Consider the following 26,080-nt stretch of genomic DNA (forward strand, 5'->3'; position numbering starts at 1 on the left):
TAAGTGAAACCACACAGTATGTGTTCTTCTTGTATGACTGGCTTATTTCACTTAGCATAGTATCCTTAATCGGATTGGCCATTTTTTTATGTTGAATTTTACTACAAATTTTTGGCAAAGGTTTTTGTTTGTTTATTTAGTTTTGTTTTCTTTGCTGGGTTCATTCATCTTTTGCAAGAGCCTCTCTCTAAGTTGTAAAAAATCCCTTCAACAGTTTTAATAGCCCACCATAGATAACAAGTTCATTCATAAGGCAGTGATAGAAAGTCACAGTGGAATGTCAATCAGAAATGTGCTTAGAGCTGGTTTTCTGAACCAGTTGTTAACACCACGAGTAGAACTACTACAACTGACTTAATCAAGATGTGGAGTTTTGGCCAATTGCCTAAATGGTTATGCAGTCAGGAAAAGGCAAGATGGATTCAAGAAAATCAACTATAATGTTTACTCATGCTCACCAGGGCACTCTTCCTATACAGGTAAAACAAAATAAACTAGTACAAACTAACTGAATTCCAGAAATTAAACATTTTACATATAACTTTTTAAATGCACAATATAGTTAAATTTATCAAAAGACATATTTCTCTGTCCTTTCTAATTCATGTCAAACAAATCAAAGAGCAGATATATAACTTGATATGTAATGATATAGTTGGCTAATTTCCTTAAGATCAATAGTCACTTAGACTAGTAATACTTCAAATTGCAAACCAGAAAATTACATACTCTAGAATTTCATCCCAGAATAATCTTGTGAACCTATTATTTGTCAGGTAATTAAGTTCAATAAAGAATATACAGTGTTTCCTTCTGATAGATGAGGAAATTTAGGCTTAAAAAAACCAAATAACTTCTTCAAGATGACTGAATTAAGAGATAGATACATAACCATAGCCAGTTCACAGCCCACTTTGGACGTTAATAGTTCATTTGGGAGTGCAGCCTGGTAAGCTCTATGTTTTCAACTTACTGGTACTGTATACCACAATAATAACAATAACAATCACCATCACCTTGTATTTGAATAAATACATTCCCACTGATATTTAGGTAGCAACTCTACTTATTTTTTGCCGTGAGTAATGAAGTTAAAGAATTAAATTTGGGGGATTACAGAGACTTGGATCCAAGTCTTGCTGCTTGCATGTTCCAATTTTGTAGCCTTTGATTCATTCATACATAAGATTTTTCATTCTTGGTTTCTTTGTGTATAACATAATTTTCTTAATCATATATGATTTTATCTCATAGAGGATATGTGGCACTATCAGGAGACATTTTTAGCTGTTATGACTAGAAAGTATTACTGTCATCTAGCAGGAGAATGCCAGGGGTGTTGTTAATACTACTGCAATGCAGAGGAGAGTCTCCCACAACAAAGAATTACCTGGCCCAAAAATCAATGCTGCTGAGGTTGACAGAATCTGCTTTTAAGCAATAAGCAATGCCTATTAGACTTATAAAATATGTAAAATGTCAACTTCAGGACTAGACACAAAATGAACACTTAATGAAGGATAATGTAACCCTTAGCATGAATTTGACTGTAAGCAATAAAAGTCCTACTTAAACTGCTTAAAAGAATAAAAAAAATATTATTTGAAAAAAGAGGAGTTGTGGTGAGGATGGGCTTCAGCAGAGCTCAGAGGCTCAGAGGTGGTATCCTGGACTCAAGATCCCTAACTCTCCTCAAGGGCACAGTGCTAACTCTACTCTGAAGCTTGTCCCCTTCTCTATGCAGATACCAGTGAGTATAAAGCTATGTGTTTGGAAGTTCAAAGCCAGTAAAAGAAAGAAAAATACTTTTTTAAGAGGTCTTTCTCTTTTTTCAAATACAGAACACTTCATGGATTTATATGCCATCCTTGCAGAGGGGCCATGATGATCTTCTGTGTATCTTTTACAATTTTAGCATATGTGTGCACAGAGGGTACTATAATTCTCTTTTATGTACAAAAATGTGCAGTTCCAGATGTGCCCAGGAAAACTGTTTTCTACATAGATTGACTGACTGCCCAGAAAAACTGTCCTCTACATAGATTGACTCATCTAAGCATACTCTGAGCCATTCTTATGGTTTAAATGTGGTTTAGCTTAGGCTAACCAGATGGAGTATAATGGAAAGTAAGTGTGGAGTGGGGAGGACAGTCACAATGCCCAGAACTTCTAATTCTTACCATTGCTATCTTTTTTATCCTTCTTTATTTATAAACACGGACACCTTGAAATACGAACCTATAGGCTTAAGAAACAATGCCAGAAAAGTGTAAGAAAATAATTGCTGATATTCTGAGATTGTTTTTACGGAGAAAAATATATAAAGTAAAAGAAGCAATTAATGGGCTTGACAACAAAGTTTGAAAGACTTAGGGAGAGTATAAAACTTGGAAAAGTAAATTTCATCAGAAGAAAGATTCCACTGAGAAATATAACCTGAAGAAGAGAAGTTAGAGAGAAAACAAAAGAGGAACATGGGAGAGATATAAACTGTGGTTTCTGAAAGAACAGTCTCCCCTTGTAAATTACGATCAAGCGTGACATGACGTGATTTGCTTTTGTTAAAGGAGGAGGTTAAAATAAAGGCCAAGAGAGGTAGAACTGGAATTCTGATTCCTACATTATAAGCCTAATTTGAAACCCAAGATTAAGTCAATTAAACATTTCACATGACTGAATCAGAACTGAATGTTCTGATGATTCAATACAGAAGAAAGATACTACAAGAAAAAAAATTAAATGTAAAAGATCTGGGCTGAGAATTCCTCTTTGATTTTTAAGCAAATCATTTCAAACTGGTCATGAGTAGTGACTTATTTAGAAAAGCACTAGATTTTGGGGATGTTTTATTCTCTCATTTATTTGTCATTCTTTCATTTTATTACATTCTTTAATATACAATTTATTTCACTTCATGGTTAGCTGCACAGGACTATGAGTATCCTGGAAATCAGTCCACCACTATTTACCTTCTCCCCCTCAATATTTTATATTACTCCATTAACTGCCTCAGTTTTGAAAATTTAAAGAATATTTGAGGATAATAAACTGAAATATTCTGGAAAATTATGATGATGTTTAGAACATCAGACTAAAAAATTAAAATACCACTGACATCTGCATATTAGAAAATAACAAATGTTTGTTCAATTAAACTGCTATTAGAGTAAAACACTAATAACTCACTATGGCAAAGAGAAGATTTTTTAAATTATTTTTTATTTTGAAATTAAATTTAATGGGGTGACATTGATTAATAAGGGTATATAGATTTCCTGTGAACATCTCTATAGCATTTGAACTGTTGATTGTGTTGTGTGTCCATTACCCAAACTCAAATCATTTTTTGTCACTGTATATTTGTTCCTCTTTTCTCCCCTCTCCCCATCCCCTCTCTCTGGTAACCACTTAACTTTTATCTATGTCCATGAGTCTCAGTTTTATATCCTATCCATGTGTGAAATCATATAGTTCTTAGCCTTATCTGATTTATTTATTTAACTTAGTATAATGTTCTAAAGATCCAACCATAATGTCATAAATGGCAATATGTCATAATTTCTTATGGCTGAGTAGTATTCCATTGTATGCATGTGCCACATCGTTTTTATCCAGTCCTCTATCAAGGGATACTTTGGTTGTTTCCATGTCTTGGTCACCGTGAACATGGGGGTGCATATGTCTTTGTGTACTAAAGTTTTTCAATTTTTTGGTTATATATCTAGTAATGGATTTGCTGGGTCATATGGTAATTCTATTAATTTTTTGAGGAACCACCATACTGTCTTTCATAATGACTGTATCAGTTTACATTCCCACCAGCAGTGAATGAGGGTTCTTCTTTACTCCACAGCCTCTACAAAAAGAGGAATTTGATCTGAAAGTTAACAAGAAATTGTTTTGAAATAATAACTATTATTTTATCGACCATTTTGTATGATAATTATGTGTCAAGTATTATGTCTTTGGCTTTGTAGGAAAATAAATTAATATGCTGATGCTGGTAAAAGCTGATGACTTAATGTAAATCCTCAAAAAGAGGCATAACCAAATATGTGGGCCATCAAAAAGAAAGAGAAACAAACACCTATGTGCATACTATGAATAATAATGTTAATAATGACTATAAAGGCCCGTTCCTATCCATTCACATCCCACTCACTGAGTAATCCTTATGTGTCCTCATCCACATTAAGAAGAGCTTCTCAGCAATTACATTCCTATAGACAAAATAATCAGGTTGAAAATTATGGCATTTCAAATATACAAGGTAATGACAAGCTGTTTCACAAAAGGATTATACAAATTTATCTCATCAGCAGTCAATATTACTAAAATTCTTCTATACACTCAAACAATTTGATTTATGGATAGTTTTGGGTTTGCCAAAACAATAGATTTGAAGCATTATTGTTTGTTTTTAAGTTGTATTTCCCTAAATATCAGTAATATTGAATATATTCTGGTAGGTTTATTACCATAATATTAATTTATGCCTTTGCTCATTTTACAGGTTAAAAATGGAAATTTTAGTTTGTTTATAGAAGAATTTTTAAACATTCTTTTTCAGTTACATGTGTTACATATATCAAAGTTTTCACTGACAAAGACTAGTTTACAACTTATCTTTGTACTTTATGGAATGTTTAGATTGAAAAATATCCTAATTTATAGCAGTCAAATATATCAATATTATTCTACATGGCTTGCACATTTTTTCTTATTATTAATGTATTGATTAAATATTTTTCATAAATCATATTCTTCAATTATTTACTTCAAATTTTTTCAAAGATTTGTTTTTGCACACAAATCTTTACTCTAACTGGAAATTACTTGACATTATAATAATCACAAATTTCAACTAGTTTCAAGATGATAATCAAGTGTTCCCAAAGCATTATTAATAATTCATTCTTTCCCCTGCTGATCTGCAAATACCCCTATATCAAACATAGTTCTTATATTTATGTGATTTTTAATAGTTTTGTCTTTCATTAGATTTTATCTTGACTATCTCAGTGCTCATGCTACATTGTTTTAATTACTAAAGTTATATGACAAGTTTTGCTATTTAATTTGATCAAGATCTTAACTTGCTCATTTTTTAAAATGTATCTTGGCTCTTCTTGATCTTTTTAATTCTATTAATTTTGTAAATGTTAAGTTTCATAGAATAACATAATTTTGTTTGGAATGGCATTTAATCTACATATCAATTATAGAAGAAGGTATTTAGGAATAAAACTAAGCACATTTGCATTAACAGAAAACCAAATATAAAATATTTTTTTTAGAAAATTATAATCTTTGGAGGAATTTTTAATTCCTTCTTGAAAGACATTATATATATAAAAAACGGAGATATCTCTGGTTCACAGTAATAAGACTGCTTTGACAAATATTCTCTTAAGTGATCACTCATGTCTCAATATGTCTTGCATATTCCTCACATTTAGTTCCATTGTCTTATGTGTAGTTTCTTCACTTCTCCCTTAACCTCCCTTAATTTCACCAATTTTTTCTTTTATTGTGTCTAAGTTGATGTTTATTAGATTATCCATTTTCACATTATTTTTTATTTTTTGAAGTTTCATTTGGTTCTTTTCTTACTTTGTCTATCTCCCATAGTTTTCTATTCCTAAGACTTCTTCCATGTAAACACATACACACACCATACATACACACATACATACAAACACATACTTTCACTTGTACTGGTTTATCATTCCTGACATTGTTCTAAGATCTGAAACACTGAGAATCTGATTCTATTACTTCTGCTTAGTATTATTGTCTCATTATAGTGTTCTTTTTCTCATGTTTTCTGATGTTGAGTTTATATTAATGAAATCTTATCTGTAAAACTTATTTGAGCCCTATATTTAAAGAAAGTTTCTTTAGATTGCTAAAGAAACTATGATTGCTTCTGCCAGCTATCTGTAAGCACTAAAGATCAGGAACTAATTTAAACACAATTTAAAGCTTAAAAAGTTTTGAAACCAAAATTATGATAAAATTCAGGTCACAAATATAATTCATATGTCAATTTGAGGTTTTAAATTCTTAGGAGAATATCTCTCTACCAACCTACTTACATACATCCCAGAGGCCCAGTGCTAAAAAGTCAAGACAGAAAAATTTGCTTATATTTTCCCTCTGTGTAGAGGCTCTTTTCTTCTCGCATTCACTAAGCATATCACCCTCCAGGACTTTGGTTTTAAAAAGGCATCTCCTATGAGTCGGCCAATATTATAATGTCCTGGCCTAGTCTCCTTTCTCCTGTACCATAGGCATCATACAAAAAAAATAAAATATCAAAATCCTTCAAAAGCAAAAAGAAAGTTTATAAATTGATTATCTCTCTGTATGTTCCTATAGTCACTTCATTTTCTTTTGCTTCAGTTAATATCTATTAGTTTTCTGCCAGGTGTGTGTAAAAGAGAGAGAGAGATTTTGAAAATTTTCTTGTTTACATTAAAATATTTTTTCAGGATATCTGGTCTTCCTTTCTGACAGAGCGATGCTTATAATTAAAATTTAAACATACATATTTTCAAATTGTTATTTTTGAGTGATTTTCATAATTAAGAGTCATTAAATTATACATCATTAGTAAATGTAAAAGGCAAATGAACTGCATTCTATGTTATATTTATTACTTGATAGTTTAACAGAGTGAACTATTGTTACCTTCATAAAACAGTGCTTTACATTGTTACTCTAAGCACATTTGCATTAATAGAAAACCATCTACTAAGGACATATTTGAAAGACTACAACCACATTACCTATTTCAAAAAAGATTCAGGAAATATATACTACATGCTTTCTCAGACTTGACTCTGAGATAATTTTCATACTCCATGATTCTGGTATTTTCCATTAATAAAATTTTGTTAATTTGATGTCCTCTCAAAACGCTTTTGAACAAAGGCTCTTCATCAAGACCTAGAAATATTTCATAGTGATGTCAACACTAATGAGCAGCATTGATACTACCATGTAGTTTCAAATTGCAGTACAGAAATTACTCATTTAATGTATTAATATACCTGCTTTAGAAATGCCTTGTCAAAACAATTTTGATTTACAGTTTTTATAAATTATAAATTACACAATATATCATTTCTTAAAAAACAACTATGTATTCTTTCATGATATTTGAATTTAGAATAGGTAATAATTTATATGTAACATTTCAGTTCATCTATCCCCAAAGGGAGAAATCTAGAATCAGACCTTGTCTTTCTGTGTTATGGTTTGTTTATTTTGTCTCACTTTTTATTTTTACTTTTTTATTTTTTTGGTTATTGTTGTTTGTTACTTCAGATATGCTTACAGGTAGTCATAAAATAACTGATTAGGTTAGGATATATTACATATTCCCTTATATTTTTAGATTGGGGTAAATTTTATATTTAGGCAAAATTGAGACAAATCTACTTAGACTAATATTTCTAATACAAAGCTAAAATAAATTTTTATTCTTCTTTAATGTTTTCATTACTTGAATTTTGTGGATACATATTTTAAAGATGTATCCAAACTCAATTCCAAACAAGTATAAAGTGAAGAAAGATGGATGGTACACACACAAAAAGAAATTAAGTACTATAGTTAATGCTACAAAAAAGACTAGCAGGTGAGCTCTTTAATAAGTATAAAATGTTTCTTTAACACATGTTGAAAACTAAAGCAAAATATGAGAAGTGGAGTTCATAAGTGGCAAATATATAAATTATTTTCCTAATATACTATACACACACACACACATACACACACACACACACACACACACCATGTGGAAAGTAAAAAGTGATTTCAGCCTGACCAGGCGGTGGCGCAGTGGATAGAGCGTCGGACTGGGATGCGGAAGGACCCAGGTTCGAGATCTCGGGGTTGCCAGCTTGAGCGCAGGCTCATCTGGCTTGAGCAAATAGCTCACTAGCATGGACCCAAGGTCACTGGCTCAAGCGGGGGGTTACTCAGTCTGCTGAAGGCCCATGGTCATGACACATATGAGAAAGCAATCAATGAACAACTACGGTGTTGCAAAGAAAAACTGATGATTGATGCTTCTCATCTCTCTGTGTTCCTATCTGTCTGTCCCTATCTATCCCTCTATCTGACTTTCTCTCTGTCCCTGTGGGAAAAAAAAAAAAGTGATTTCAAGTTCTAGTTCTTAGAAACCCAGTGGGATTCCAGGTCTGGGATCTAAAAATATACAAGAAAAATCAGAATCACCTAATTTAACAAATAAGCAAGGAAGAATACTGAGTTCTAATTGAAAAGAGTCCAGAAGGAACTACAAGAGTTTTTACATGGTGAAATAGAGGTAACGTATATATAGTGGTACTCAATTAATTAAAGCAGTCAACTAAACCAATAAAAAACACATTGATTAAGTTTTGAGGTTGCCAAGACATTAAAATATTTTTAAAACTTAAAAAAAAAAGTGAAAAGATTTAAGCATCTCTCTTGCTTTTTCTTTACAAGAACTATAGTATAACTAGGTATAATAGATGGTTAAAATGTTTTACTTTGTAAAAGATTTCCAGCTAATAAAGAATGATAAACTGAAAATATCACCCACCACTTTGTAACTATAATGAAATAATGAATCTATTAATGATAAACAAATCATTGAATAGAACAGTGGTCCTCAATCCCCAGGCCGCAGACCAGTACTGGTACGTGGACCATTTGGTATCGGTCTGCAGAGAAAGAATAAATAACTTACATTATTTCCATTTAATTTATATTTAAGTCTGAACGATATTTTATTTTTTAAAAAATGACCAGATTCCCTCTGTTACATTCGTCTAAGACTCACTCTTGATGCTTGTCTTATAAGTTCGACAATTCTATTTTAAAATACCACAGTTTTTACGCTGGTCGCATAATTTTATTTTGTGCATTTATCCATCCCACCCTAAAGGCCAGTCTGTGAAAATATTTTGACATTAAACCGGTCCGTGGCCCCAAAAAGGTTGGGGACCACTGAAATAGAAGATCTGTTTAAAACAAACAAAAAAATCAAGAAAGGACCTTTAAAAAGCAAATATGGAAATTTGAATACTGATTGAATATGTGATTATATAAAGAAAGTAATGCAATTTTTTAGATGTAATAATAGTAATGTGATTTGTTAAAACAAAAAGCCCTGAACCTTTAGGCATGCATTTAATTTACAGATCAACTAGTTCAAACATTTACAGATCCACTAATAGGATTTTGAGGTTTGTTTTTAAATAATATGAAGTAGTAGAAAGAGATCAGGCAAATGAATGAAATAAGATTAACTATTTTGGTGATAAATATTAAAGATGGTAATGTGTTTTTTACAGGTTTACTATACTGTTCTTTTTATTTTGTAAAATGTATGTTTGAAGTTTCCTGTAATAGAGATAACAACATTATTTAAAATATAATACTAAATGGTCCCTAGCAGGGATTTTTAACCCTGAAATGACAATTTTATCAAATGTTTATCAGTGAAAAACAAGTACAAGTATATAATAATCTACTGTCCAGTTCTGTATGTAACTGAGTCTTTTTTGATATCAAAATTGGTTTTGATAATTTAATTCTATAATTCATATTTACTTTTTTTTTTAACAGAGACAGAGAGAGAGAGTCAGAGAGAGGGATAGATAGGGACAGACAGACAGAAACGGAGAGAGATGAGAAGCATCAATCATCAGTTTTTCATTGCATCTTACTTGTTCATTGATTGCTTTCTCATATGTGCCTTGACCATGGGGCTCCAGCAGACCAAGTAACCTCTTGCTCAAGCCAGCGACCTTGGGTACAAACTGGTGAGTTTTGCTCAAACCAGATGAGCCCACGCTCAAGCTGGCGACCTCAGAGTCTCTAACCTGAGTCCTCCACATCCCAATCTGATGCTCTATCCACTGCGCCACTGCCTGATCAAGCTATATTCACTTTTATATGTCATATTATTGCTTAAACCAGTTAACCCTTTGTTATTTAAGCATCAGTAGCTGTTTGGTTTTTTAATACTTATAAATTTGGTGAAGAACCATCTAATTAGTCATTCAAGAGCCAGAAAACTTATTTGTAGTAGGACAGAAAGTTATACATTATGTTTTGTGGCAATATCATCTCTGTCACAACTACTCTAAAACAGCACAAAAGCTGTCATAGATGACATGCAAATCAATGAGCATAAACATGTTCCAATAAAATTTGGTTTACCAAAATGAGTAGGCTGGATTTGGCCCATGCTGTTTGACAAATAAATAAATAAATAAATAAATTACTGCAAATTAGTAAATAATGTTGACAGAAAAATAGGAAATAGATAAGAAGATGAAGTCCAGGAGTTGATGTCAACATGTATGAAAAGAAATAAATAGCAAGGATAGTATTTTAGTTTAGTGAGAAAAGGATTATAAATTTCACCAATTTAATTATTAATGGCAACATATAAAATATTCATTAAGAAAAACAATAACTAACTCCTTCATCACATTATTTACAAAAGCACATACATATTGCTTAAATATTTAAATATGCAGAATAAAGCAATAAAGCAAAAATACTCTTTAAAATACTTTAAAAGTACTGCATATATTCATGAGCATTCAATGATTTGCGAAGAGTTTCTAATACACTTGTACTAATATTTGTGATGTAGGAAGCAGGAAGTATATATAATTTAAAAGAAAAGATAATGCAGTAGCAAGGAAAGGATTTGGATGGTGGTGAATGCCTGTGGCCTCCCAACTTATATTCTTGCCTTCTTTGTTAGAAACAGAGACCTGCTTTTAAGTCTGCCATTCTGCCAAAAATGTAAAATACCACATTTGACAAACTATGTTATAGTATATTACACAGCAATATCTACCATCTACCCAGTGTAATATTGGCAGGAAAAACAAATATGTGCATTTAAGAACAATTTTTTCTTAAAGGTTTAAAGAGCACTTAACTCCTCTTCTTCCTGCTTCCAGGTGTCTGGAATTAATGACTGAAATTCCAGCCTGTGATAGTGCCCAGAATAGAATATACTAGTTTGGCAGAGGGCATGGGAGACCTGGAACCAAGATCATAGTAGAAAGCCACCAATACATGCACTGCCTACCAACTATATGTTTCAATATATTATTATTTTGAATATTTTATTCAATGTAGCCAAATCTAGCACTAACTAACAATTAGAAAATAATACATATAAAAACAAAATGAATAGGAGAACATATTTGACAATACATCTGATAAAGGGTTAATAACCAAAATTTATAAAGAACTTGTAAATCTCAACACCAGGAAGACAAACAATCCAATCAAAACTGGGCAAAAGAAATGAATAGACACTTCTCCAAAGAGGACATACAGATGGCCAATAGGCATATGAAAAAATGATTAAAATCACTAATCATTAGAGAAATGCAAATTAAAACCACAATGAGATATCATCTCACACCAGTCAGAATGGCGCTCATCAACAAAACAACACAGAATAAGTGCTGGCAAGGGTGTGGAGAAAAGGGAACCCTCCTGCACTGCTGGTGGGAATGCAGACTGGTGCAGCCACTGTGGAAAACAGTATAGAGATTCCTCAAAAATTTAAAAATCAAACTGCCTTTTTACCCAGCTATCCCACTTTTAGGAATATACCCTAAGAACACCATAGAACTGTTCCAAAAGGAGAAATGCACCCCCATGTTTACTGCAGCATTGCTCACAATAGCAAAGATCTGGAAACAGCCCAAGTGTCCGTCAGTGGATGAGTGGATTAAAAAGCTTTGGTACATATATACTATGGAATACTACTCAGCCATAAGAAATAATGATATCGGATCATTTACAATAACATGGATGGACCTTGATAACATTATACGGAGTGAAATAAGTAAATCAGAAAAACTAAGAACTATATGAATCCATACATAGAGGGGACACATAAATGAGACTCAGAGACATGGACAGGAATGTGAGGGTGATGGGGGGGGAAAGGTGGTGGGGAGGGGGCGAGGAAGGAGAAAGAGGGTATGGGGGAGGGGAGGTGCACAAAGAAAACCAGATAGATGGTGACAAAAGACAATTTGACATTGGGTGAGGGGTATGCAACACGATCAAATGTCAATAATCTGGAGATGTTTTCCCTGAACATATGTACCCTGATTTATCAATGTCATTGCATTAAAATAAAAAAAAAACAAAAACCAAAATGAATATCCAATAAATACATAAAACGATTGTCAAACTCAAAGTAACAGTAAGATATGAGACAATATGCATCAAATTGATAAAAATTTGAACAAGTGATAATAACAGCAGATGACCTGGACATTAAGGGATAGTTCACATGTAGCCAGAGATTGTGATTTTTGATAGACTTTTTAGAAACCAAGTGGGAAACATTAACAAAATCTTTGACCCCAAAATTTCTTCCTAGGAATCTATATCATTCACAAAATAATAATTTAAATATTTAAGCATAAAGTATAGGTTCTCTGTTACAGAAAGTCTGTGGTAGTAAAAATCAATAGAAACAGTGTAAGTGATATTGATCAGTATATATAATAAATTATGGCCAGATTCATTGTGAAGAAATTTATGAAAAAAAATGGATCTATACTAAAAATAGTTGACATGACAGGATTTCCACTGTGTTTAAATAATGAATTATATATTATGAGCCTAAATTTATAAAAGCTAGCAGTGATAATATATGCATACAGTTTTGGTATGCTCAATGGATATGTAAAACATTTGTCTTGTACAGTATACAAAAAGTTCTATATATAAACTATGCAAATATCATTTACTATAAATAAGTGATACATGAGCATAAGGAGACATAGAAAATCCAAAGCATGTTGTCATAATTACCTGGGGTAGAGAAAGAGTATGATGTGGAAAAGAGCTAAGCAAAGACAAAATAAAATAAAAAAATGACACTACTTGGACAGAGGTCTTTACAGTGGTTTATCTAATACAATTATTGTTTGGTGTGTGTGTATGTGTGTGAAAATGAGAAAGAAATAATCACCAATACACTAATAGCTATTTCAAAATGATTACTAAAGTTATTTCATAATGCAAAATGATATGTATTATTTTTGTGTAAGGATTTTAACCTCAAATTGTATTAATTGCATTCCTAAACAATTAAAAAATTACCATAGTGACCTAAAAATATTCACAAACCAGAATAAGATGCTATGAGAAGTGGATACACAAATTAGAGTTGTAATATTGAAGCAGTAAAAACAAAGCAAAATAAAAAAACTCTCAGCAAACAAAAGGCCCAGACTTTATGGCTTGCCAGTGAATTTTATTACAAACATTCAAAGAATTAACACTTAGCCTTCTCAAACTATTCCAAAAAATTCAGGAAGAAGGAAAACCCCAAGCTCATTTTAAAGGCCAGCATTGTTCTAATTCCAAAACCAGATAAAATGATAAATGAATTTGGTAACTTTGCAGAATACCAAAGAAATATTCAAAAATCTGTGTCAGTATTTTACATCATTGATGATCTATCAAAATGATAAACTAAAAAAGAAAAATGCCATTCATAATTGCTTCAGAAATAATAATATTTAAAAATAAATTAACCAACAATGTAAAAGACATGTACTCAGAAAATTATAAAACATTTAAGGAAGAATCTGAAGATACAAATAAATGAAAACATGTACTGTATTCATGGATAGGAAACACTACCATCATTAAAATTTCCATATTACCCAAAGCAATCTATAGATCCAAAGCAATTCCTATTAAGATATGAACTAGAACTTTCACTGAACTAGAATTATTACAAAAATTTATATGGAACCACAAAAAACTGAACAGTCACAGCAATCTTGAAAGGAAAAAAAGTGGGAATAATCACACTACCTGAGATTAAACTATACTACAAAGCCATAATAATCAAAGTACAATAGTAGTGGCAAAACAAATAAAAAACAAAAAAACAGACATAAAGATTAATGGAAGACAATACAGAGCCCAGAAATCAACTCAGAGCCCAGTCATTAATAATTAACAAAGGAGGCAAGTACACACAATGAGGTAAAGATATTCAATAAATGATATTGGAAAAATTGAACAGATAAATACAAAAGAAAATAAAAACAAATGAAAATAAAGTGCCTTCTTACACTAAACACAAAAATATACTCAAAATAGATTAACGACTTAAATGTAAGTAATGACACCATAAAAATCCTAGAAGAGCCTGACCAGGCAGTGGCGCAGTGGATAGAGCATGAGACTGGGATGCAAAGGACCCAGGTTCGAGACCCCGAGGTCGCCAGTTTGAGTGTGGGCTCATCTGGTTTGAGCAAAAGCCTACCAGCTTGAACCCAAGGTCGCTGGGTCCAACAAGGGGTTACTCAGTCTGCTGAAGACCCGTGGTCAAGGCACATATGAGAAAGCAATCAATGAACAACTAAGGTGTTGCAACATGCAATGAAAAACTAATGATTGATGCTTCTCATCTCTCTCCGTTCCTGTCTGTCTGCCCCTGTCTATCCTTCGTTCTGACTCACTCTCTGTCTATGAAATAAATAAATAAATAAATAAATAAATAAATAATAAAGACTTAAAATACTTTAATAAAAATTTTTTTTTTTAAATCCTAGAAGAAAATATAAGCAGTAAAATCTTGGACTGTTTTTATACCAATATTCTTTCTGATGTCCGTCCCTGGGCAAGGAAAACAAAAAGAAAAAAGAACAAATAGGACTGTATAAATCTAAATTTTTTTTTTTGCATAGCAAAAGAAAGCATTAACAAATAAAAATACAACCCACCAAATGGGAGAATATATTTGCTGATACATCTGATAAGGGATTAAAGTCCAAATTTTAAAATTTATAACTAGATACCTAAAAAATAAAACTAAACAAACAAAAAGCAGCCCTACTAAAAAAATAGGCAAAGGACCTGAATAGACATTTTCTAAAGAGGACATACATATGAAAAGATGCTCAATGTCATTAATCATCAAAAAAATACAAATTTGAACCACAATGAGGTATCACCTCACCCCTGTCAGAATGGCTCCCATCAACAAACCCACAAACAACAAGTGTTGGTAAGGGGTGGAGAAAAGGGAACCCTGGGCACTGTTGTTGGGAATATAGATTGGTACAGCCATGAGGAAAGCAGTGTGGAGTTACCTCAAAACATTAAAAGTGAAAATGCCTTATGGTGCAGGAATTCCACTACTTAGAATTTATCTGAGGAAACTCAAAACACTAATTCAAAAGAACATATGGGCCCTGGCCAGTTGGCTCAGCGGTAGAGCATCGGCCTGGCGTGCAGGGGACCTGGGTTCGATTCCCGGCCAGGGCACATAGGAGAAGCGCCCATTTGCTTCTCCACCCCCCCTCCTTCCTTTCTGTCTCTCTCTTCCCCTCCCGCAGTCAAGGGTCCATTGGAGCAAAGATGGCCGGGTGCTGGGGATGGCTCCTTGGCCTCTGCCCCAGGTGCTAGAGTGGCTCTGGTCATGGCAGAGCGACGCCCCGGAGGGGCAGAGCATTGCCCCCTGGTGGGCAGAGTGTCGCCCCTGGTGGGCGTGCCGGGTGGATCCTGGTTGGGCGCATGCAGGAGTCTGTCTGTCTCTCCCCGTTTCCAGCTTCAGAAAAATACAAAAAAAAAAAAAAAAGAACATATGCACCCCTATGTTCATGTTCACTGTAGCATTATTTACAATAGCCAAAATTTAGAAGCAACCCAAATGCTCATCAGTAGACAAGTGAATAAAAAAGCAGTTGTACATGTACACAATGAAATACTACTCAGCTATAAGAAAGAAGGATATTGTATCTTTTGTGACACCATGGATACACCTGGAGAGTATTATGCTAACTGAAATAAACCAGTCAGAGAAAGACAAGTTTCATAGAATTTCACTGAATTGTGGAAGGTAACGAACAAAATGAACAAGCAAAATATGTAGAGACAGACTCATTCATAGAGAATGGGCTAATAGCTGTTGGGGGTAGGGGCTGGATGAGGAGGGTGAAGTGTTTGAGCAAAAAGGAGAAAATAGAAATCAGAAAAACTCATGGACACAGATGACAGTGTGGTGCTTGCCTGGGTCAAGGGAGATGGAAGAGGCTATAGGGGACATAAATGGTGATGGACAAAGACTTGATTTTGGAAGGATGAAAACACAATATTGTGTACAGAGATGTGGAGCTGTGTTATTAAATTGGACACTTGGAACTGAAGTAATTATGTTACTAATTGTCACCCTGTGGGGAAAATGGTTATGTTAGTCTTGCTTGAGGGTACCTGTTGTAAGCACTTTGCCTGATTGCTGCATGGGCACATAGCAGTGCCACGTGTGTATGGTTTATATATGGTTGTGAGTGCTATATCTGGCTGGCAATTATCCCAGATTGTTCTCCTACCACCATGAAATGTGGTTTTCCCAGCTCCCTAACCTTTCACTGCAAAAACAGATTTTCCTTTGTTTATTGGCTCTTTCCCTTTTGTTGTTTATTCACTCACCTCTCTTTGCAAGTCTTCAATAAATGGGAATGGCCTAATGCTTTCATGCTACACAGTTTCTCTACTGCCTGCCTAAATTCAGTGAGAACCTGCCTGGCCTCAAATACCAGCATTACATAATCCTAATAAATTTAATTTAAAAAAGGAATGAATCACTCCTCCAGATAAAGAGCTAAGACTAGCTGATGTACTTACTGAAGGCAAAGGAAATACATGTGGACAAGTCCTGCCGGGGATGAGGACGATGGAGACGCAAAGAACCGACTTTGGGAACCAAGTTCAGTGACGCAGATCCACTTTATTCAGGAAGCTAGCTAGCTTATATAGATGGGTTCAGCCAATAGGATGTTACAGTGTGTCCTCTCATAGCAAATGGCTGAAAAGATCAGGGAGCTGCGTGGTTGGCACTAAGTCACTTCCTTATAGCAGGCGAGCTTCCTTCCTGGGTATGCCCAGGAGGCTTCTGGGAGCTGGAGTATTCTCACAGCATTGCATCAGCTGCAGCTGCTAGGAATGCGATCTGCACTTCACCCACAGCTCCCCCTTCTCTTTAAATTAAATCCAATTGGACTTGATGAATGACAGCTTGCTGTTGTTGTAGCTTCTGAATTCTACACAGTATGCAACAGAACCTTAGTAGAACTAAAACAACTATAATACTTATTATACTATATGCTAATAGATTAGCTAGATTAAACCAAGAGGCAGGTTTCTGTAATGTTTGACTAGTTAGGAAATAGAATGGGGGTCTTGAACAGGGGATTCTTCCCAGGGTTTGGGATGTCATTTCCCTCCCATTGTGTTACAGAGACCTTCTAGGTGGAATTAAACACAGTTCCATTTTGATTGTAAAAATTGGATGTAGGTCCATGCATGCCCCCTTCCCACAAAGGTCCCAATGTCCAAACATAGAACGAATGGCTTGCCATGGGCTGCATACTGCATATGGTTGCAAGGCACATTACAAAAATTACAGCAACATGGCAAATCATACAATTTCAACAATTAAAAAGGAACATTTTACCAGCCTCTGAGCATGTTGCCAAAAGCACAAAATGTCCTCAGCCTTCATTCTGGCCATGGAAAAAGCTTCCCAGAGCAGAATAAGGGCCTCCAGCAAAGCCGCCCCCCTCCCCGATCAAGGTATTTCACATTGTCCAAAATCCGTAAGTCCATCCAACAGAGGAGCCAGTGCTCACATGGGTCATAGTCCAGGAAATCAGTCCATGGACATGAGGCCTCAGCCACCCCCCTCATCCCTGCTGTCCTGGTAGGTCTTACACTGTCCCAAAGAGGAGCACTTGACAATGGCAGTCAGCATTTCCATCTCTGCTCTGGAGAGTATAATGGCATCCATCCCTATGTTCCAAAATGTCAGCGAACCCACCAGTGGCTTACAGGCACTCCCTGCCATTCCAGTGGCCCTTTAGCAATGGAAGCCTGGCTTCTGTTCATTCTCCCAACGCAGCTGCCACTGTTTACCTTCTGGAGTCTGAGAATTGCAACTCCGGCTCAATTCTCCTCATCCTCCAAAGATTAACTGAAAACATCAGCTCGCGCTGCCGGGCTTGAGCCCTGGGTTGCCACCGCCTGCGTCTGGGAGTCAGTGGTTACTATAGCACACATAAGCAAGAACAGAGCACCAGGGCCTGGGTGCCCATCAGGGGCTATTTTCTGGGCCCACCCCGCCAAAGTCTCCACATCCCCCCCAGGTGATGGGGTGCACACACTGGCCATGAGGTCTTTTTCTGGAATGCTGAGGACCTCCTCCCTTCAGGTGTAGTCAGTGTGGAGAAGGCCAGGGCTGTGGCTTTGGGTGGGTGAAGACTGAACCACTTAGGGTGCCCAAGAAACCCTGTCAAGCAGGTTGGGGGGTTCTTGGGATCTAAATTGGCTGACAAACATAAGCATAACCTCTCCCTTGCATTAGAAGAGGGTGCAGTCCCTGCCACTGAGCTGTAGCTGGGTCCTTCCAGCGTCATTTCAGAGAGAGGGGTGGGGAAGAGAGTGAGCAAGAGATACAGAAAAATAGACAAGACAGACAGACAGAAAGAAAAAAAGACACATGGGGCCATATAGGCTGGTCCATGGATCTGCAACAGGAACACGTGTTGGAGAAAATGGTGTCTGAGAGGTTGGGGTGGGGCACTGAGCCCCAGCAGGGAATACAGAAGTAGCGACTTCCACTTTTTCCAGTGGCAGAGCTGATGGCGCAATTAGAAATTCCGTTGGTTTCATTTCTGCACACTCAGCTGCAAACTCGGAGGTGAAACTAGTTTCCTCCTCAGTGGAGGGGGACGAATAGGAAGGTAGGGGCTCCTCTGAAAGAGGAGCAGCCTGCAGGGCCCCAGGGACTGGTGGAGGGTCCCCAGCAGGAGCACCAGTCAAGCAGGCATGTATTGCCAATAAGGCAGGAGTGAGACCAAGATGGAAGGTTGCCCCCCATGCACCTCAGCTGAACAAACATGTCGGAGAGCTCGAACCCAAGTATCTGGGTCCCAGAGCAGCATGTCCTCAATCCAGGGATTGAGACCAGAGAGAATCTCCCAGTAAGTACAGAGATCCTTTTCACAAACTTCAACTCACCTACTCTGCAATAGGGCCTGCAGGGCTCAAGCCTGCCAGGCTCAAGCATGAGGGAGAAGGTTTCCCATTGCAGAGGGTCACTCACCCATTCCTTGGATGCCAGTTAGGTCCCTGCCCCATGTTGGGCGCCAGTTGTAGACAAGTCCTGCTGGGGGTGAGGACGATGGAGACACAGAGACCCGACTCTGGGGACTAGGTTAAGTGATGCAGATCCACTTTATTCAGGAAGTAAACTAGCTTATATACATGGGTTCAGCCTATAGGGTGTTACAGTGTGTTCTTCATAGCCAATGGCTGAAAAGATCAGGGAGCTGTGTGGTTGGTGCTATGTCACTTCCTAATAGTGGGCGAGCTTCCTTCCCGTGTATGCCCAGGAGGCTTCTGGGAGCTGGAGTATTCTCACAGCATTGCATCAGCCGCTGCTGCTAGGAATGCACCCTGTGCTCCACCCACAAATACAGAAAACAGGTAGTAGAAAAAAGTAGCTATAAATCCAGCTTATAAAAATGTCATTAAGGCCCCAGCCAGTTGGCTCAGTGGTAGAATGTTGGCCCGGCATGTGGAAGTCCTGGGTTTGATTCTCAGCCAGGGCACACAGGAGAGGCATCCATCTGCCTCTCCACCCTTACCCCTCTCCTTTCCCTTTATCTCTCTCTTCCTCTCCCAAAGCCAAGGCTCCACTGGAGCAATGTTGGCCCAGGTGCTGAGGATGGCTCCATGGCCTCTGCCTCAAGTGCTAGAATGGCTTCGGTTGCATTGTAGCAATGCCCTAGATGGGAAGATTATTGCCCCCTAGTAGGCATGCAAGGTGGATCCTGGTTGGGCGCATTCAGGAGCCTGTCTCTCTCTCTCCCTACTTCTCTCTTTAGAAAAATACAAAAAAGTGATAAAAACAAGAAAAACAGTAATTGTCATAAATATTTAATCCTTATTATGAATGTTTGAGAGTATATCTACATATACTAAGCAAACATCTTTGTTTCTTTTTTCTTTTCTCTTGTATTCCCTTGTTATGTAAAGTAAGTTCTATTGACTTTACATTAGTATCCAAGTATTTTTAATTTTACATGATAGTATTCAAGTTACAGGATTATCAGGAGAAGAGTAAACATTATGAAGGACTTTACATCCTCAACTGGAAAAAGGATTAGAATTTGCAGTTATATTTTGGATAGCTGTATCATGTTTGGTATAACTATAACCTTGTTATTGTTTTTATTTGGAGATTAAGTATGGTTCAAGGTGTTGTGTATATGTGTCAAATTGACAAGGGAAGTCCAGATAGCTAGGTGTGTCTGCAAAGTGTATCCAGACAAGATAAGTACTTGAATTGGTAAACTGAGTAAAGTAGATGACCTTTCCCAATGTAGTTGGGCATCAGCCCATCTGTTGAGAGACCAAAAGAACCAAAAATGTGAAGGAAAGGCAAATTTCATCTCTCTGCTTGAACTGAGACATCTATCTTCTAAGGCCCTCAGACATTGGTGCTCCTGACTCTCAGACTTTCAGAATCAGACAGGGACTTATACCCTCAGCCTCCCAACTCTCAGACCTTTGGACTCAGACTAAATAACACCAGCAGCTTTCCTTGTTCTCCAGCTTGCAGTTGACAGATCTTGGGGCTTTAGATTTCTGTAACCATATGAACCCATTCCTACATTTCTTCTCTTACACATATTTATATACTATATCCTATTAGTTCCACTTCTCAGGATAGCCATGACTAATACACAATTGAATCTTAAAATAAGATTGGCCCATGACAGATCAAAAATCAGAACCTTGCCTGACTAGATGGCACAGTAGATAGAACATCAAACTGGGACACAGAGAACCCAGGTTCAAAACCCTGAGGTCGCTGGCTTGAGCGTGGGTTCATCTGGCTTGAATGCAGGATCACTAGCTTGAGTGCAGGGTCGCTGGCTTGAGTGTGGAAACATAGACATGACTCCATGGTCGCTGGCTTAAGCTCTAAGATCACTGGCTTGAAGCCCAAGGTCACTGGCATGAGTCCAAGGTTACTGGCGTGAGCAAGGGGTCACTCCCTCTGCTGTAGCACCCCAGTCGAGACACATATGAGAAAGCAGTCAATGAACAACGAAAGGACTTCCAACAAAGAATTGATGCTTCTCATCTCTCTCCATTCCTGCCTGTCTGTCCCTATCTGTCTCTCTCTCTGTCACACACACATAAAAAATCAGAGCCTTAATTACCACAAAATCAGATTGGAAGATGTTTCTAAGTGTGAACAAGTAAGTACTTCTGAACACTAGGTTAAGAAGCACTAAAATTACCTTAGATTTATTTAAGCAAACTCCCAATCTGCTATCTAAAACATTTTGAGGCTGGCTTCCACAAAGTCTCCTACTACAAAAGTGGGTGCTAGCACTTATATGTGTCAGAATCAGGAAGGTGAGAATAATAGAAATTACTTTCCATGAAGAGGGAGCTCTCAACCTTATCATTATGGTGAAAAGTTAGCCTCCTCCAGTTCAGATGATACCAACCTAGTTCTGAAGTCCAAAATACTGTTTACAATCTCAACCAGAAACACATAATTTTGTGGGTCAACTTAATGCCAACATACCTTCTAAAATACTATTCTCAATGTGATGAATGCATCTCAGAACCTGTTCTATAAAGTCAATTCATGTGTTATGTAGTCTTGGAGATGAATAAATCTTGATGTCCTACTTTCCTATATTCATATGAATCATCTACTATCAGACAACCACTGTGTAGATGGCTAAGTAAATAACTTGATAATACAGTGAACGTATATCAGACTAATAGGAAGAAGTCACCTCATTTGCCTGAAAACAATGATGATATTTAAAATTATATAAATTGTTCTCCCTCCCAAGAAATTCATAATTCTGGGAGACATTCAGTTCCAGAGTGATAAGAAATTTAATATTAAAATGTTAAAAAATATTCCTAGGAGAGCTAAATTTAGAAATACTTTATTTCCTACATATAATAAAATATAAAACAGTTATCCAATCTTTTATGATCCTGGAATAGGAAGTAATGTCATCATGAACACTTAGGTGAACTACAAACACAGGCACACACAGAAAGAGAAAGAAAAATGAAAGTTTGTCCCCAGGAAAAGTTAAATTTTAAAATGCAGCACTCTCATGTATTAAAACATTAAAAGTGCCTGACCTGTGGTGGCGCAGTGGATAAAGCATCGACCTGGAAATGCTGAGGTCGCCGGTTCGAAACCCTGGGCTTGCCTGGTCAAGGCACATATGGGAGTTGATGCTTCCAGCTCCTCCCCCCTTCTCTCTCTCTCTCTCTCTTTATCTCTCCTCTCCCTCTCTCTCCTTTCTATAAATGAATAAATAAAATAAAATATATTAAAAAATATTTAAAAAAAAAACTTAAAAAAAAAAACCATTAAAAGTATGGTCATTCTATTCTAGCCTCAGAGAATGGATTGGTATCAATCATCCATGCTCACATAATTCAGGGGTCAGTGAAACAGAGTTAAGAGCCTCGATTCAGCTGTCTCCACTTTCTCCTGCTTCAAAGAGAAGACTTGGAATTGAGCAGAAGAGAAAATAATTTAATGTGAAGGACACTCTACAGTGATACCCTGAATTTTAATTCAGGTAAGAGTTGATTATTCTGAAAGGTCAAAGAAGGGCTTAATATTGTTTGCAGTATTTATCGCAAGGTAGAGAATAAGTATCTCCCATTTTAACTAAGAAATCAAAATAAATGAAGTCCAAAGTCATCCAAAGGAATAAAAATCTACAATATCATAGTGTGATTTAAAAAAATAATCATAATAATGCTGATAAAACACATCTGTTGATATTTATTATACCATCTGGTTGTATCACCTTTAGAGAAGGATGTGTGTTGGTTTCCAAAGGGTTTGACCATGAAATAATCAACATATCTGGTGCATTTACTCTGAGAAATATTCAAAATATTCAAGACAAGTGTTTATAAATAGTCATTCTTCCAAAGGAAAGAAGACAAAGAGCAAAAACTGCTGTGTTGCAGAACTTTTAGAAAAAGAAAACACTTTAGCTGGGTTTAGCAGTGGACAAAAAACATATCTTACTATCACTGCTATGAAGGCCATTCTGTTTAATGAAAAAATACTAAAAAAAAAAAAAGAAAACTAGTCAAGTAGACTGTAATAATTAATGCATCTTTTAAATAATCAGACAAAATGTTTTTATTTCATGAGTCTGGAGAATAATTTGATTGTTCAAGATTTTAAAAAAAAGACAACATTCAATGTGAGTTTAAATTTTTCCTCCAAGGATATATTTAATTATATTAAATTTCTTATCATAATATGATCACATGATGAATGAATCAGAACTCACCATTAAATATCTCTATATATCATTTCATTAAAAATATTGTAAGAAATTAATTTAAATAATTAATGTCATTTAATTGTTTAATTGCTAATTAATTAAACAACTATATTCCATTTATAAATAAATATAGAAAAAATCATTAGCTACGTGGCAGTCTTAAAATATTCCTAATTTTTAAATCTGGATTTTAATTCTTTCTTTCTTACGTCTGTAATGCTGGTGGCCAAGGCCAGACAGCTCCACACTGGATTTGAGCAGATGGAAGAGAAACTGCAAAACCAGAAAGTGTTGGGCCATTTTGCTTAATAAAGTCTCACAATGGTGGATGAGCACACGGGTAGGGGAAACTGCCTCTCAGGCAAACCAATAACAAAAGGGCCCCTCACAGTGGTGGGCAGGCCATCCACCATCCACAATCTGCAATCCCCGGAGTGCAAGCACACATAGCCTTTTATAGGCCATGCACACGTGGCACAGCCACACACTCCCGCACCAATCAGACAAAGTGCTTGTAGCTGGTAAACCAGTGAGCAAGCCTAACACAGCTGTTCCACATTCCACCCCTTTAGGGTTGATAGCCTCACAATAGGTACATTACATACATACCAAAAATGACAACTACAAAAGTGCCCTTCACAATTGTCTTCCTGAGCACTCTGCCCAGAGAGTTAACTGGAGGCCCACCTCTAGCTCCCCACCTGATGGTAGATGGGAGGGCCGGTACAGTCCAGGTATGTGTCCATTGAAGAAAGAACCTTGGTGTATCTCTGCAACTGGTTGAGAAGCAGTTCATGATAGCCCAGCTGTGTGTGCAAATCACCAAAACAAAAATTCCATTACAGGCAATGCCAACACCTGCTGCAAATTGAAGTGGATTGCCAATTTCACACGGGTCCTCTAGCCCCCCACCCATCCTTGTTAGATGGGTCCTTGGGATCCTGAAATCTGAATGCCAGCCATTTTTCTGGTAGATGCTGGGGCCACCTGCTTCCCTCACTTTTTTTTTATTCATTTTAGAGAGGGGGGGAATAGAGAGAGAGAGAGAGAGAAAGAAGGGGGGGAGGAGCAGGAAGCATCAACTCCCATATGTGCCTTGACCAGGCAAGTGCAGGGTTTCGAACCGGCAACCTCAGCATTCCAGGTCGATGCTTTATCCACTGCGCCACCACAGGTCAGGCTCCCCCGCTTTTTTAACGGCTGGAACCTCTGTTCTAACTCAAGTCACCAAAGCTCCAACCAGAGTTTATTAGGCTTGCCATCTAATTTCTCCCTATCTGCCCCAGCCTCAATCACATCTAGCCACATCTGTGTATGAGTAATCTTTACAGTCCCATTTTTTTTTTTTTTTTGCATTTTTCTGAAGCTGGAAACAGGGAGAAACAGTCAGACAGACTCCCGCATGCGCCCAACCGGGATCCACCCGGCACGCCCACCATGGGGAGACGCTCTGCCCACCAGGGGGCGATGCTCTGCCCATCCTGGGCTTCGCCATGTTGCGACCAGAGCCACTCTAGCGCCTGGGGCAGAGGCCAAGGAGCCATCCCCAGCGCCCAGGCCATCTTTGCTCCAATGGAGCCTTGGCTGCGGGAGGGGAAGAGAGAGACAGAGAGGAAGGTGCGGCAGAGGGGTGGAGAAGCAAATGGGCGCTTCTCCTGTGTGCCCTGGCCGGGAATCGAACCCGGGTCCTCCGCATGCTAGGCCGACGCTCTACCGTTGAGCCAACCGGCCAGGGCCCAGTCCCATTTTTTTTAAGCCAGGGAGGCAGCACAGGCAGTAGCCCTCACAGCCTTATAGTTCATCTCTGTTCCAGAGAGCATGATGCCATCCACCCCTATGTCTGACAACTGCAGCAACCAGGCTGCCAAGGGTTTGGTGGGTTTCTGCCTGAATTGCACCCTCAAATCCATCAGCTTTGCCTGGGTATAGGGTCAGACCAGAGTGCTCAACTACATGCAATGGGGGCTGTGCCTGCCACCCCTGAGGTGCTAGTGGCTGCTGGGTTTCTATCTTCTGGGTGACCACTGGCCAGGCTCTGAGTTGGCAGATGGCAGTTTCAGCCTGAGCATCCCCCTCAGAAAAGAATTTGGAAATGCCTGCTCCCACCAACTCAGAGCCACTCCCTGGCATGAATGCTGTTCTGTCTTCTGCACTCACTTTGGCTCCTGCGGCTTCCAGTTCTCAGCCTGAAGCTGAAGCTTGAGTTCTCAAACCTGCAGTTGTTTCTCCAATAGCTGTCTGTGGCAACATTCCACTTTCAGGGCAAACTTGAGTTCAAGAACCTGTCACTCCTTCTCTTAGAGATTGTTCCAGTTCCAGGTGCCATTGGTGCTCAGCCTGCACTTTACACTGAAGCTCTCGAACCCTGCCAGCCTACCTCTCCAGCGCTTGCTCCAGTTCATGCTGTTGTTGCTGCTTGATCTTCAGCTTATCCTGGAGCTTTCAACCTAGTGCAGACTTACACACAGAGTTCTTGGTTTGTTCTCACAGGATTGTAAAAAACACCCAGACAACAGCCCCCAACAGGAGAGCCACCAGGAACAGCCACTCCTCTATTCCACCCTTCAAGAGTGTTGGCAGCTCCATACCATCCTGCTCCCAATCCTGCCCACTACACCTGATGTAATGTCGGTGGTTGAGGCCAGGCA

At 37.3% G+C, this 26,080-nt stretch overlaps 1 protein-coding gene and 1 non-coding gene across 7 annotated transcripts in view; both read right to left on the reverse strand.

Annotated features, from left to right (window-relative positions):
* LRFN5 (leucine rich repeat and fibronectin type III domain containing 5) overlaps positions 1 to 26,080 on the reverse strand; it is a 428,403-nt gene that overhangs the window by 254,012 nt on the left and 148,311 nt on the right. The gene's annotated exons all lie outside the window — the stretch shown is intronic.
* LOC136337022 (U6 spliceosomal RNA) lies at positions 1,832 to 1,937 on the reverse strand. Its single transcript, XR_010731743.1, has one exon. It is a non-coding gene; the product is annotated as a U6 spliceosomal RNA (small nuclear RNA).

The sequence above is a fragment of the Saccopteryx bilineata genome, chromosome 4 (assembly GCF_036850765.1).
Source record: "Saccopteryx bilineata isolate mSacBil1 chromosome 4, mSacBil1_pri_phased_curated, whole genome shotgun sequence".
Lineage (NCBI taxonomy): Eukaryota > Metazoa > Chordata > Mammalia > Chiroptera > Emballonuridae > Saccopteryx > Saccopteryx bilineata.